This window comes from Ascaphus truei, chromosome 2, assembly GCF_040206685.1.
Source record: "Ascaphus truei isolate aAscTru1 chromosome 2, aAscTru1.hap1, whole genome shotgun sequence".
NCBI lineage: Eukaryota > Metazoa > Chordata > Amphibia > Anura > Ascaphidae > Ascaphus > Ascaphus truei.
Window position 1 is genome coordinate 309,718,648 of NC_134484.1, and position 12,688 is coordinate 309,731,335.

The window sequence follows — 12,688 nt, forward strand, 5'->3', positions numbered from 1 at the left end:
CTCAATTTGTTTTTTTTTCAATGTTACAATCAGGTCCATCAAGTGCCCGCTTCCAGCTAGTTTTAAAGTTATCCTCCTGAAATCCAAACGTAGGGGACTTTTTAATACGAAGTCCTCCCGTTTTTCTTTTTGACTGATAATTTTTAATAGTCACTATGTCCCACCATAACCGATATTAGTGGTGACTAATTTCACAAACCAAGTGAACTGGTGTTTTAAGTCTGTAACATCATCACAGTCTGTGTCTAGTGTATTATCAAAAACAAGTTGTGCCTTCTTTAATCTTGTTGTGTTACTTTATCTGAACAGGTAAAAACATAATTTGAGCTCTCCAGAAGGGTAGATTCCTCTTCTGTGTCAGTATGATATCGTACAGTACATTCATTACTTATTGGAGTGGTCCTAGCGGAGAATCATATATGCTATAGGGATACAATTAACCCTTGCATCACAGTCTGTACACATCTCTGTATAAATGTTATGTACTCATTAATTTAAATGGTGTAATTACTATAGTGCTAATATATTAGTAAATAAGTGGAAATGTGCAAAATATAAGTGTTTGGCTATTAAATAACTGCAATATAACTGTGTGAGATAATAAAAAATGAATGATAAAAAATTGTGATGTGAATTAAACTATACTCTAACCAATGGGCATATCAAAGGAGGGAGCAATTCTTGCCCAACCCAGATCTCCCATGATGAGACACTCATATGCAGAGATAGAGGGACTCCAGCAAAAATCTAAACGATGGTGCTTACATCAATACATTCATTAAACCTTTCAGGGGATAGAATACCTAATGTATATATCCAATATGTTTCTTTAGCACATACACCTTTAAATCTGTCCCTTCCCAAAAACTGAGGGAGGAACAGCTTCCAGGCCCTTAATGGTCATAGAATGGGGATCTTTTTGGTGTACTTCTGAAAAATGTCTAGATAAACTGTATAGCCCTGTATAACTTCCGACGATCTTCAGGGAAGAGTGTTGCTAAAGTTCGGGTAGTCCTTCCAATATATTGTGGTCCACAACTACAAGAGATGGCATATACTATAAATGTAGAGATGCAATTGTATAGCCTATCACTGAATGTTCTGAATGGTTAGTGTTTGAGATAATCTTCTGTGTGGTTTTGAGGTGCTTGCACGTAATGCATCGTCCTCTTCCACACTGAAAATTACAATGGACCTATGTGTTTTTGGCTATAGAATTCAGATTCTAAGATTTAAATCTACTAGGTGTCAGAATGGTCTTTATGTTCCTAGCTCTCTTATAAACAATAGGAATCTGTTTAGGCCATTTTGAACCAATAACAAGGTCACTTTTTAGGATTCTCCAATGTTTATTTAGAACCTTTTTAATTTGATCTACACCTCGATGATATTTCGTAATAAATGTAGGGATTTCATATGGTGAATCAACTGGCTTACTCTTGAAAACCCTATCACGTATCTTACCCAATTTACTTCTTGATACCTCCAAAAGGTGGGCCCTATCTGTTTGTGTTACTATCTCCAGTGTCTTTAAAACCTGTCCTCTACCATATCCCTTGGCCAGAAATCTTTTGACCAATAGCTGGCTTGAATGTCAAAATCCGACTCTTAAGAGCATTTCCTCCTGATCCTTAGAAACTGGCTATTTGGGATGTTTTCTAGCCATTTTTTATAATGATTACTAGATGAATGTACTGTATGTAACCATTTGTGGCTACAGGTTTGAAATTAGTTTTTGTTAGTATTTTCCCATTGCCACCCATAGAGAGTTACAGATCCCAAAAAGTTATTTGATGAGGATCAATTTGATAAGTGAACTTGAGGTCCATATCATTAACCTCAAATGAGGAGAGTATGGCAGATACAGAGGCGGCCGCCTTTAATCTAATGCGGCTTTCTCCCCGGCTTGTTTTTAAACGCGGCGGTGCTCGTTTTTTTTTTTTAGTTTTCCCGCACTGCGGGCGCTTTCAATGATAAGCGCCATTAGCGCTTATCTTTTGAATGCGGCTGCCGCGTGGGAAATTCCGTTCTAATCGGAGAAAAGCCCCGCATTTAACCCGGCAAGCTTTAGAATAAGCTTGGCCGGGACAGTAGTTTTAGTCTTTCCCCATTCCAATCAATGAAAAGGTAATCTATGTAGTGAACATTGTACAGCAGACCTGCCTCAAGCCAAGCATTACCCCAACATAAAGGCTCTCCCACATCCCCATATAGAGGTTTGCATAGTTGGGAGCAAATCTTGTGCCGGTGGTTTTACCACATGTCTGTAAATAATATTTATTTTCAAATAAAAAATAGTTGTGTTCCAGTATAAATAGTATACTGGACAATTTGAATTCTCTCTGGGTGACACATCGGCTCCAAAAAGTGTCTAACAACACCTATCCCTTTGGTTAATACATGTATAAAGTGAGGCCACGTCACATGTTGCACAAAGGTAGGTGCTTTTCCATATAATGTCAGATGTGGAATCGATGACATGCAAAGTGTCCCTTAGATATGATTAAAGTTTCATAACGTATGGTTGAAGATAATAATCGATATACTGGGACACATTTGAGGCTATCAACTCCACCCCCAAGACTATTGTTCGACCAGGAGGATTGCGCAGAGTTTTATGGATTTTGGGGATATGGTAGAAGACAGGTGTTCTAGGGTGTAGCATATATAGACATCTGTATTCTGAGGTGCTAATTATGCCCTGTCCTTGTGCATTTACAAGAAATTTCCGGAATACAGATTGATAGTTCTCTACAGGATTCTGTCTCAAACGTCTGTATGAGGCAATGTCCTGCAGCAATCTATAAGCCTCTATCAAATAATCAGAACAATGCCTCCCCCCTTGTCTGCTTGCCTAACAATGACATTGTCAAGATTCCTAAGGTCTCTCAAGGCTAGTTGTTCCTCCTTAGATAAGTTTTTATGTGATAAAGTATTACTCTGACATATTTTCTCAAAATCTTAAAGTACCAGTGTATAAAACGTGTCTACAACCCTCTACCCCCCTTTAGATTGATAAGGGAAGTATGTAGACCGTGGTGAATGTATAATATCAACCAATGTCACAGGTATGTCAGAGATTTTGGCCAAATGGCTAATGAGAGAGTTAGAACCTAATTCAGATGTTGATTGTGCTGTACCAGGGAGAACACTTGTCTGTTCCCAGGAAATTGCTGGATCCGAGACACTGGAAGAGGACAATGATGGATCAAAATGTTGAGAAATACCTGGATAACAATCAACCATTGAATTTGATAAAGAATGACCTAAATTAGAAACATTAGATGATTTCAATTAGGAATGTTGAGAATAAAGATTACCTAAAGTACACTGATCTGAGAATATGACCGAAAAATTACCTAAATTAGCATCTGCCGAACCATTAGTTATAGTTCCAAAATTTGAGTCTCGTGGATTCAAAAGAATGGAAGCTAACTCGAGCGGGTTATCAGGCTCTACTAATATCGATGTCATAGCATCAATGCACGATTGTTCCTGAGTATTGAATGTTGATTCATCAAATCTATTATTGCCTAGCAATATTAGCATAGATCTGTCAATTTGCTCTAGCTATCCCGTTTAACCTTTCTTTGATTCCAGAGCATTGTTTTTTTAATTTATTTTTAGTTAATTTAAACAGTTGTTTCATAGATCAATTATGAAAGTCTTGTCATTATTTAAAATGAGTACCATTTCAAATTTCCGTCATTTCCTTAATTACATATTTATTTAAGACATTTAAAAAAAAATCTATCTGTATGTAACGCTGTGCTCACCACAAACAAGGCGGGACCTGTACTGAGGTGGGAATGGGTATAATGCAACCCACAGCCACTGGGGCACATCTGGAGTGTGGATGGTCAGGCAGCCGAGTCAGGATTGGAGAGGATAGAATGGTCAAGTACTTGCCTCAGAAAGGTAGGAGGTAGGAGCCGGTAGAATGGTCAGTGTCCGTTTAGCCGTGGTCAGAGGTTGGAGCCAGTAGAAGCGTAGAGGTCCGTTAGCCGTGGTTGGGATTGGAGAGATGCAGAAGGTCAGAGGTAAGCTGGGTCAGTGAGCCAGAAGTGCGGAGTCAAAGGTAAAGCCGGGTCGGTACACAGGAGATCAATCTGAAACAAGGCAAATGAGACAAGGCAAGGCAGGATAAGGAACCAGGAAGTGGGAGAACAGCACTAACTGGAACTATGCTCAGCCAAAGTGCAAGTGGCAAAGCTGAGCATAAATCAGGGAGCATGACCAATGAGAGAGGGGGGTGGAGCGGAGGTGCGGCCTCCGTGGAGGCACTAATAGGGAGATAGACACAGGAGACAGGTGGGCATGATAACAAGCATTGACACGCAGCTTGGGAGCGTTGAACATGCATCACGAGTGCGCGCCGCGTGATGTTGATGAGTGTTGCAAGCGGGGGTGAAGCCAGACTCCAGAACATCAGAAAAGATCATGCGGGAGAGCGTGCACGCCATGGGTGACGCACTCCCCGATTCCTTACAGTATCCCTTCTTTGAGGATCGGCCTCTGGACAACTCTGTATGGCTTGAGGGGGTACTTTGTGTGAAACAGTTTAATGAGGTTGGAAGCATGTATTTGGTGACGAGGTATCCAAGATCTTTCTTCTGGACTGAATCCCTTCCAATGTACCAAATACTGTACAACACCTCTCGAAATTCTGGAATAAATAATAGATTGTACCTCGTACTCTTCTTGTCCTTGAATGATAACAGGAGCAGGAGTAGAAGAGGAATCTGGAAAATGTGGACTTTGAAACACAGTCTTCAACAGAGAGATATTAAAGACGGATGGTATCCTCATAGAAGAGGGAAGTTGAAGGCGGTATGCACTGGATTAATCTTCTCCAGGATGGTGTATGGACCCAAAAACCTTGGGGCCAACTTGAGAGTAGGTGTCTTGAGCTTGATGTTCCTCGAGGAAAGCCACACCCTGTCTCCTGGATTGAACTCCGGTACTTTGCGCCGATGACGATCCGCTTGAGATTTTTGCTTATGAGTGGCCACTCCAAGAGTCTTCTATATTCTCCTCCAGGATTCTTGTAGAGAATTGATTCTGTTGTCGGTCACTGGGACCACGGAAGAAGAGGAAGAGATGGAAAAACGTGCCAGAGGGAATCCGTAATTCACGAAAAATGGAGATTCCCGAGGAGACTCATTCTTAAGCGACTTGTTGGCGAATTCAGCCCAGGGAAGAAGATCCAACCAGTCGTCTTGGGCATCGGAAAAAACGCATCTCAGATATTGCTCCAGAGTTTGATTTGTCCTCTCGGTCTGAACATTTGCCTGAGGGTGGTATCCGGACGAAAAATCTAGAGAGATGCCCATCCTCTGGGAAAAAGATTACCAAAAATTGGAAAAACAAATTGTGAGCCTCGATCAGAGACTATGGGCTCTATGCAGTAAGAGCCGAAAAAGTGCTCTCGGCAAGTGTTCACTATCGGCATGAAGTTGCCGATTTTTCCTCGCCGTATGCAATAAGTGCCGAATCCCTTCCAAATATCGGCGTGCATGGCGAGGTGGTGTTAGGTTCGCCAATGAAACTTCTTGCTGAATCTGCCGAAGCAAGCATGTTTTTGATTGAGCGGCCTATTTAAAGGTAGCGTGTATTTTTATTCATTCTCTGTGTTGTTGGGAGAGAGAGAGACACACACAGAGCTCGACGATTGGCATATTTCAGATTGACAGAGAGAGTTGCTGTGTATTGTGATCGGTTTGTCCTGTGTTGTTTTGTTAACATCTTTGTGTTGTGTTCAGTTTGTAAGTGTTCAGTGCGATTGTGTTTAAATTTCTTTTCTGTTCTTTGCGAGTGCTATAGGTATGGCCGAAAGGTGTGGGAAGAGTGATGCTGGTGTGAGTGGTACTGGTAGTCATGTGAGTACGCGTCTGAGTGAACGTAGGATTCAGGGGAGTGCTGTTGCTGCGAGTGCGACTGGTGTTGCTGGGAGTGCGAGTGGTGTTGCTGTGAGTGCGAGTGCTGGTGGTGGCTCTGTTGCTGGTGCTGCTGGTGTGTCTGTTGATGGTGCTGCTGGGGTGTCTGTTGCTGGTGCTGCTGGGGTGTCTGGTGGTGGGGTGGTTGGTGGTGGGCCGCTTTTGGAGTCTCTTCCATTGGAAGAAGGAGAGTCCAGTCAGCAGCAGCCAAGCTCTGTGGCTGCACGTGGTCGGAAGGAACGTGTGGAGCGGCCACGTAATCCTCGTTTCATTGATGAGGAAAACAGAGTTCTTGTCACAGGGATTTTGGAGCACTATGTCTCTCTTTATGGGCATTTATTAGGTAAGTCAATCTTTGCATTGATTGTTCAAAGACATTTTATCCTATCTCATGTGACATGTGTTAATATCAAACTATTATTCTCTAATATCTATCAATTAAAGTTAATTGTTACACACATAATCCTTCATGCTTTATAACGACCATAACAATCAGTCAAAAAAGTTTGCCACAGTTCATACAATAATCATGCAAGCTTCCTTAGATTTGTATGTTTCCACGTAGATTTATTTTTATATCTGTGTGTTTTTTGGAAATATGTACACTGGCGACACACTTTATTCGAGCTCGGCTAGTCCCACGAATTCGGGTATACCCGGGTGTATTGAGGTTTGTGACTGTTTTCTGCCCGAGTGCATTGAGGTATTTTCCAAGCAGGGATTGAAGCATTTTATTCCCGCTGGCTGCAAAACTGCACAGTATATATATATATATATAATGCATTACAATTCATGAATTTATGCCATCTGGTAGACACGCGAAGCATTGCAGCCTATTAAATCCTAATCATTATCATTTAACAGATCAGCCGCCCGTCAGCCAGGCATGAACCCTTGCTGGGAAGGCAAACGCAACGGGGCTTGTCAGAGGTGAGGAGCGGCGCATTCCAGGTATCTGCCAGGTACTTACTGGGTATTTGCTTGAATAAAGTGTGTCGGTGCAGTACAATGTAAACATGCAATGTTATTGAGTGTCCAATTGCGGACGTCATTAAAAGAGGGAGGTCACAAACTACATGTAAACATGAAAAAAAAGCTACATTGACATTTGATCATGCGTTAAACATTCAAAGCATTCTATAATGTATACCAACATTACTATACGCTGGATCTGTTAGATGTGTGAAATGTGTTACATCATATAATAAATTGAAGCACACTTAAGTAACATGTTTCATATTATGTGACCTCTTCCTTTAAGAGTTTACTATAGGAGTTTCCCTTGACACATCATAAAATTAAGACTAATGTGACACGCAAAACATGATAACATAGACAACTACAATGTTCTGCCAATACTAAACGTAAGCGGTGACACGATGAAGTGAATCGACACTGTAATGGCAAGCACATTTTTATTATGAGCAATAGAACGTAAAGACTCCAATAAAGTTATAAGTCCCCGCTCCATTGACTCCATTGATGTAGAGATGAGCTATGTTTTCTAAGTGCCGTCCCGGCAACCTTGCCGATCCTTCTCCCCTCCAACTTGCCAACTTTAGTTGGCGGGACAAATTGCCGTAGAAATCTCAATTTTAGAGTGTCGATCAGCACCGATAAGCTGATCGGGGCTACTAGAATACAGCCGATTTGAAAAAGTGGCGAAAAGTGCCGATAAGTGGGTTATCGGCAGCCGCCTGCCGATAAATTTTTATCGGGAACACAATATGCCGATTTTGGCCACTTATCGGCGCTTACTGAATAGCAAATGCAAATTTGGCAGGAAATGCCGATAAAAGCTTTATCGGCGCTTACTGCATGAGGCCCTATGTTCGAAGGTACTCCATGAATGCGAAAGATTTCTTTGGTGAAGATATCAGCCAGAGTGGCCGAGTTGGGTAGACCTTTTAAAGGAATGAAATTAGATTGTTTTGAGAAATGATCGACAACAACGAGGATAGTAGTCATCCCTTTGCAGGGAGGTAATTGAACAATAAAGTCCATGGACAAGTGACTCCAAGGGTGATCCGGTATGTGGAGAGAACGTAAGAGTCCAGGTGATCTATTGCAAGAGCTCTTGTTACAAGCACACGTAAAACAAGACTTGACAAATAGTTCGGTGTCCTTCTGCATGGTGGGCCACCAAAAGGTACGTTTGATGAGATTGGTAGTCCTTTGGGTGCAGGGATAGCCTGCAGATTTAGAAGAATGGCTCCATTCCCAAATTTTCTAGCGAAAACGTAGTGCCGCATATAGACATCCATCTGGAACCTCTTGACCTTCCGGAAGATGTGATTGGTTAGAAAATATGTCATCCAGGACGTCAAAAGAATTAGCGGACAAGTTGATTTAGATGGAAAGATTGTCTCGGACTGAGACTCAGTTTTGTCTTCGGCTATGAACTGGTGGGATAAGGCATCCGCTTTAAGATTTTTTTGACCCTGGAATAAAATAAATAATATAATTAAAACGAGAGAAAAAAAGTGACCAATGGGCCTGATGGACTCCAGACGACTGGCGCTCTCAATGTACAGGAAGTTTTTGTGGCCTGTAAGAATGGTGGCACAGAAAATATCTGATAGGATACAAAAAAATCCTCCTATTTGCACTCTATATTCTATTTTTTATATATAAATTTACAAATTTAGGACAAGATTGTCCTAGCAAGACAAATGTGCTGATTAAGCCTATTGTTGACCTATGGATCAGTTGACTCAGTTAAAAAAAAAAATACAATTTTATTACATCCAAAAATAATAATTTGTGACTCAGTGATTTATTTACAGTGAAAATTGTTTACAAATCCTCTAAAGGGGTGGAGTGGATTTGAAACTCTATAATAGTACTTTACAGACTATTAGTCACATTAACATGTGTGTCTGTGTTCCTTTTTGATCTACTCCGACATCTCAGTATAATTTCAAATGATACAGGTAAGTGGAAAGGTAAGTATGTTTAGGCTCAGTCTGCTATAGGTAAATTACCCTACAGTATGTTGCAAAATGTGTATGTCTGTGTAACAGGGTCTTATCACTGTTAACAGGCTTGCCTCCAATCCAGCAGTGTGCTGGTTAATTGCACACCTGCAATCAACCACTTCACCTGCCTAATCACCGCTCTGTGAAAAAGCCTGTTCCCAGAAACAGGAAGGAGATTTTGTTCCTCAGTACACAAGGGTGCTGACATGAGGAAAGCAGAGAAGCCTGCACACAGAGGTCTTGAACAGAAAGGCTTTGCAGAGATCAAGACATTCAGAGACTTATATTCCTGGATACAGGGGACTCAGGAACCTACCAGAGACTGACATGAAGGGCCATCTGCTTTAAGGTATCTCTTGAAACTTTGGGGAATAGTGTGGTAATGGGATTATCCCTCCAGCCCTGCAGATAGGGACTGGGGAAGTAAGTTAGCCCTTACAGAGGGGTAGGAATTTGTTATTTTGTGTTTTTGTATATTTTGCCTGCATTAAGGAACAGGCTCAATAAGCCAAGATATAATTTCACCCCAATCGGTCTCCATTATAAGTACCTCTGAACACGTCTCTTACAGTCTGTATATATACACACACTTTCTGTTTTCACTATATTGCTACAGTATGATATAATTGTTAAAACATTGCACATATTGGTCATGCAATTGCTTTTTTGTCTTAGATTATATCACATATATCCAATTGGTATATAAGTAGCTCATTCCATGTATCAATGATTTGTTTCCAATACTAAACATACAGTAGGTAGTGATAATTGTCTCACTAAATGTAGTGAGATCACAAAGTATTGACACTATGGTGATATATGCAAAGTGTCCCTATAATAGGTTATATCTATATGTAGCCAGAGTTAGTATAGGGTAACAGGAATAAATTGTATACTTTAGGGTTATAGCCATGTACTGTATATCAGAAAACGATGGTATTATCTATAACAGCATAATCAAATGGGTGTGTGTATGTCTGACCAAAAAAACCCTGAAGTTCACATATGGGGTGATGTACTGTAAGTACATCCAAACTATACTAACTCTGGCTATATATAGATAAACCCTATTATAGGGACACTTTGCATATATCACCATAGTGTCAATACTGTGAAATCTCACTACATTTCAAGAATATGAGTTACTTTATAGCCTTTCTGATTGAACCATGCATACATACGGTAGATGCCAAGCTTCCTGTTAGTGCTGCAGCTGCTGACTGCCTCACTCTTACGATCAGTACTGCCTCCACCCCCTTCAACAGAGCAACCCCTTTGCCAAGTGGGAGGAAAGCACACATAATGGGCGATAACATTTATGTAGGCTCCTCTGCCATGTCCAATCTTCCCCATCTGTTGTGAGGTGTGCCCTCCTAGTGTGTGATCTATCAAGAGCCCAATCTACTGCTTGAACAACCTATTGGTACAGGTGTAGAACAGCCTTAGTGGAAAAATAGCCCCAGCTGGGTATTTCTCAGCTCAACTTTATTCAGTCAGACTTGACTTGACTCAATCAGTCATTTTTCATTGACTTTCAGAACCACTAAACAGTTAATACATACACTTAACAAGCCCAAGCACTAAACTATTAATATATATATGTTCAGTTTGTGGCTAGTGGCAATGATGTATGAATACTGCTGGCTTATATGGAACCAATGGAATGATAAAAATAAATGTAAATGATCGCAGTGAGGGAATTAACTTGTGTAACTGTTGGTAGCACAACAACAGCATACGAGAACTATGGAGAGTACTGAAGCTGGCATAAAAAGGCAAAATTAACAACACGGAGTGCTCAAGCCCACAGAGAGACTGCCTAAGGTAACTGTGCAGGACCATTGATAAATCTAGTGAGGGCTGATGCCTAATTTGTGTAAGGTTTCTGACAGATCACTATGCAGGTAAATGCAAGAGTAGTACTTTGCACATACCTTTATTTCTAGTTTGTATTACTTCTGTATATACAGATGTAGCCAGTCCCAATTTTCTTTGTGCCTTGGGAACCCATGGTCCAGATCCCTTGGCTTTCTTTGTCAGAGAAACATTATCTGTGGGTGGTCGAATTCAGCATAATGAATCCCCTGCAGGCAGCAAGCACTGTTACTGTCCCTTGAGCCACTGTGTTTTGCTTTTCTTCCTTTGGCACAGGGGACAGTAAGTCTGGCTACATCCCTGTTTGTATCTGCAAACAGTTCTAAATCTACATTGCTACAATTGGTGTAGGCAGTTGGGTAGCACCCATATAGGTAAGCTGTAACCCCACAAAATAAATCTGTTTCCTATGACATAGTCGATATAAAAGAAGAGAAGGAGTTAATCAAATAGAGTTCTAACATAAGCGATCCTTGTGGGTGATACAAATACTCAAAGATCTGATGGCTGATTGGGCGAATTAAAATGAAAAGAGAAAAATGGTGAAGAGCTTAATGAATTATGCGCCTCAAAATTATTCACTTGAATGCACTCCACATTCTTAAAACTTAATATTTATTAACATAAACATACTGTACATTATATCACTATTAGCATAATTATTAAAAGTGAAGTTACTGTGGATGCTTGCAGTGGAGATAACCACCTCTGTCAATCATATAAATGGATATATTAATATCAATTTAGTGACAGACATAATTTCCAAATTTCAATGCCACCACTAAGAAATATATTGCAGGACAGCAATTCTGTATTCTGTAGAAGTAATGTATTGATATAGATTGTCTCATGTACTAGAGAGTTATCTATTGAACAAAATCAATGTAAAGTACAAAATGAATACAGTGGAGGGTTTTAATATATTCATTCACATTTTTTTAAACAAATACAAATTCCAATATTTGACAGCAATTAAAATGTTGCTTGGAATGCCGCAAATTATTTACTGGTTGTATTTTGATTCATCTTTAATCAGCATCCCCACTAGACCACCTTCTGAAATCCCCTCCTTGGCCAATATAATTCAACATAATTAAATGTGATCTATTATGGGTATCTAGTGGTAGAAATCCCTCCCAATGCACAAACATATCTTTACCTGTCCACAATCCCTCCCCAAATACACTGGCACATGGTAGGTGTACCCTACAGTATTTATAATCTCTGCTGTAACACATTTTGCACTAAAGTGAAATTAAGCAAAAATACATGCTTATTGACATCTTGCACTGGACAAATTAGATGCAAACTTATAAATGTACTGTATTCAATTTTTTTGTCAAAAGAAGGTGACATTTGCAAGAATTGCTAACTGTGGCAAAATGTTTGTATCTCTACATATCGGGTACTTCTAATTCTTGTTGGCTCTAAAGTGGACTTACTGTAACACTCGTGCTGCCCACAAACCTGACAAGACCTCGCTACTGAGGTGGAGAAGGGAGAGCCCACACACCCACAGCAGAGGGGCGTGCCCAGAGTGTGGTATTGAGTGTAGCCGGGTCTTGGGCTGTAGAGAAAGGTTAGTCAGGTACTTGCCGGATCCTGGGTTACAGAGGGAAGTGTAGTCGATTCCATAAGCCAATGGTCTGGCAGTAGAGAGAGCCACATGGGTGTCCATTTTCCATGTCCGAGGGGAAGAGAGGCAAGCGTAGTTTAGTGTCCATTTGCCGAGTCCAAGGAGAAGAGAGGTAAGCGTAGTCAAGTCCGTAAGCCAGAGGTCGAGATCCAGAGAGGGTACATAGACAGGCCAGGTCAGGAACGAGGAGACTAGAAAACACAAGAGAGAGCCAAGCACAAAACCAGACAGCATGGAGCTGCAGAAGATTATGTTGAGCACTG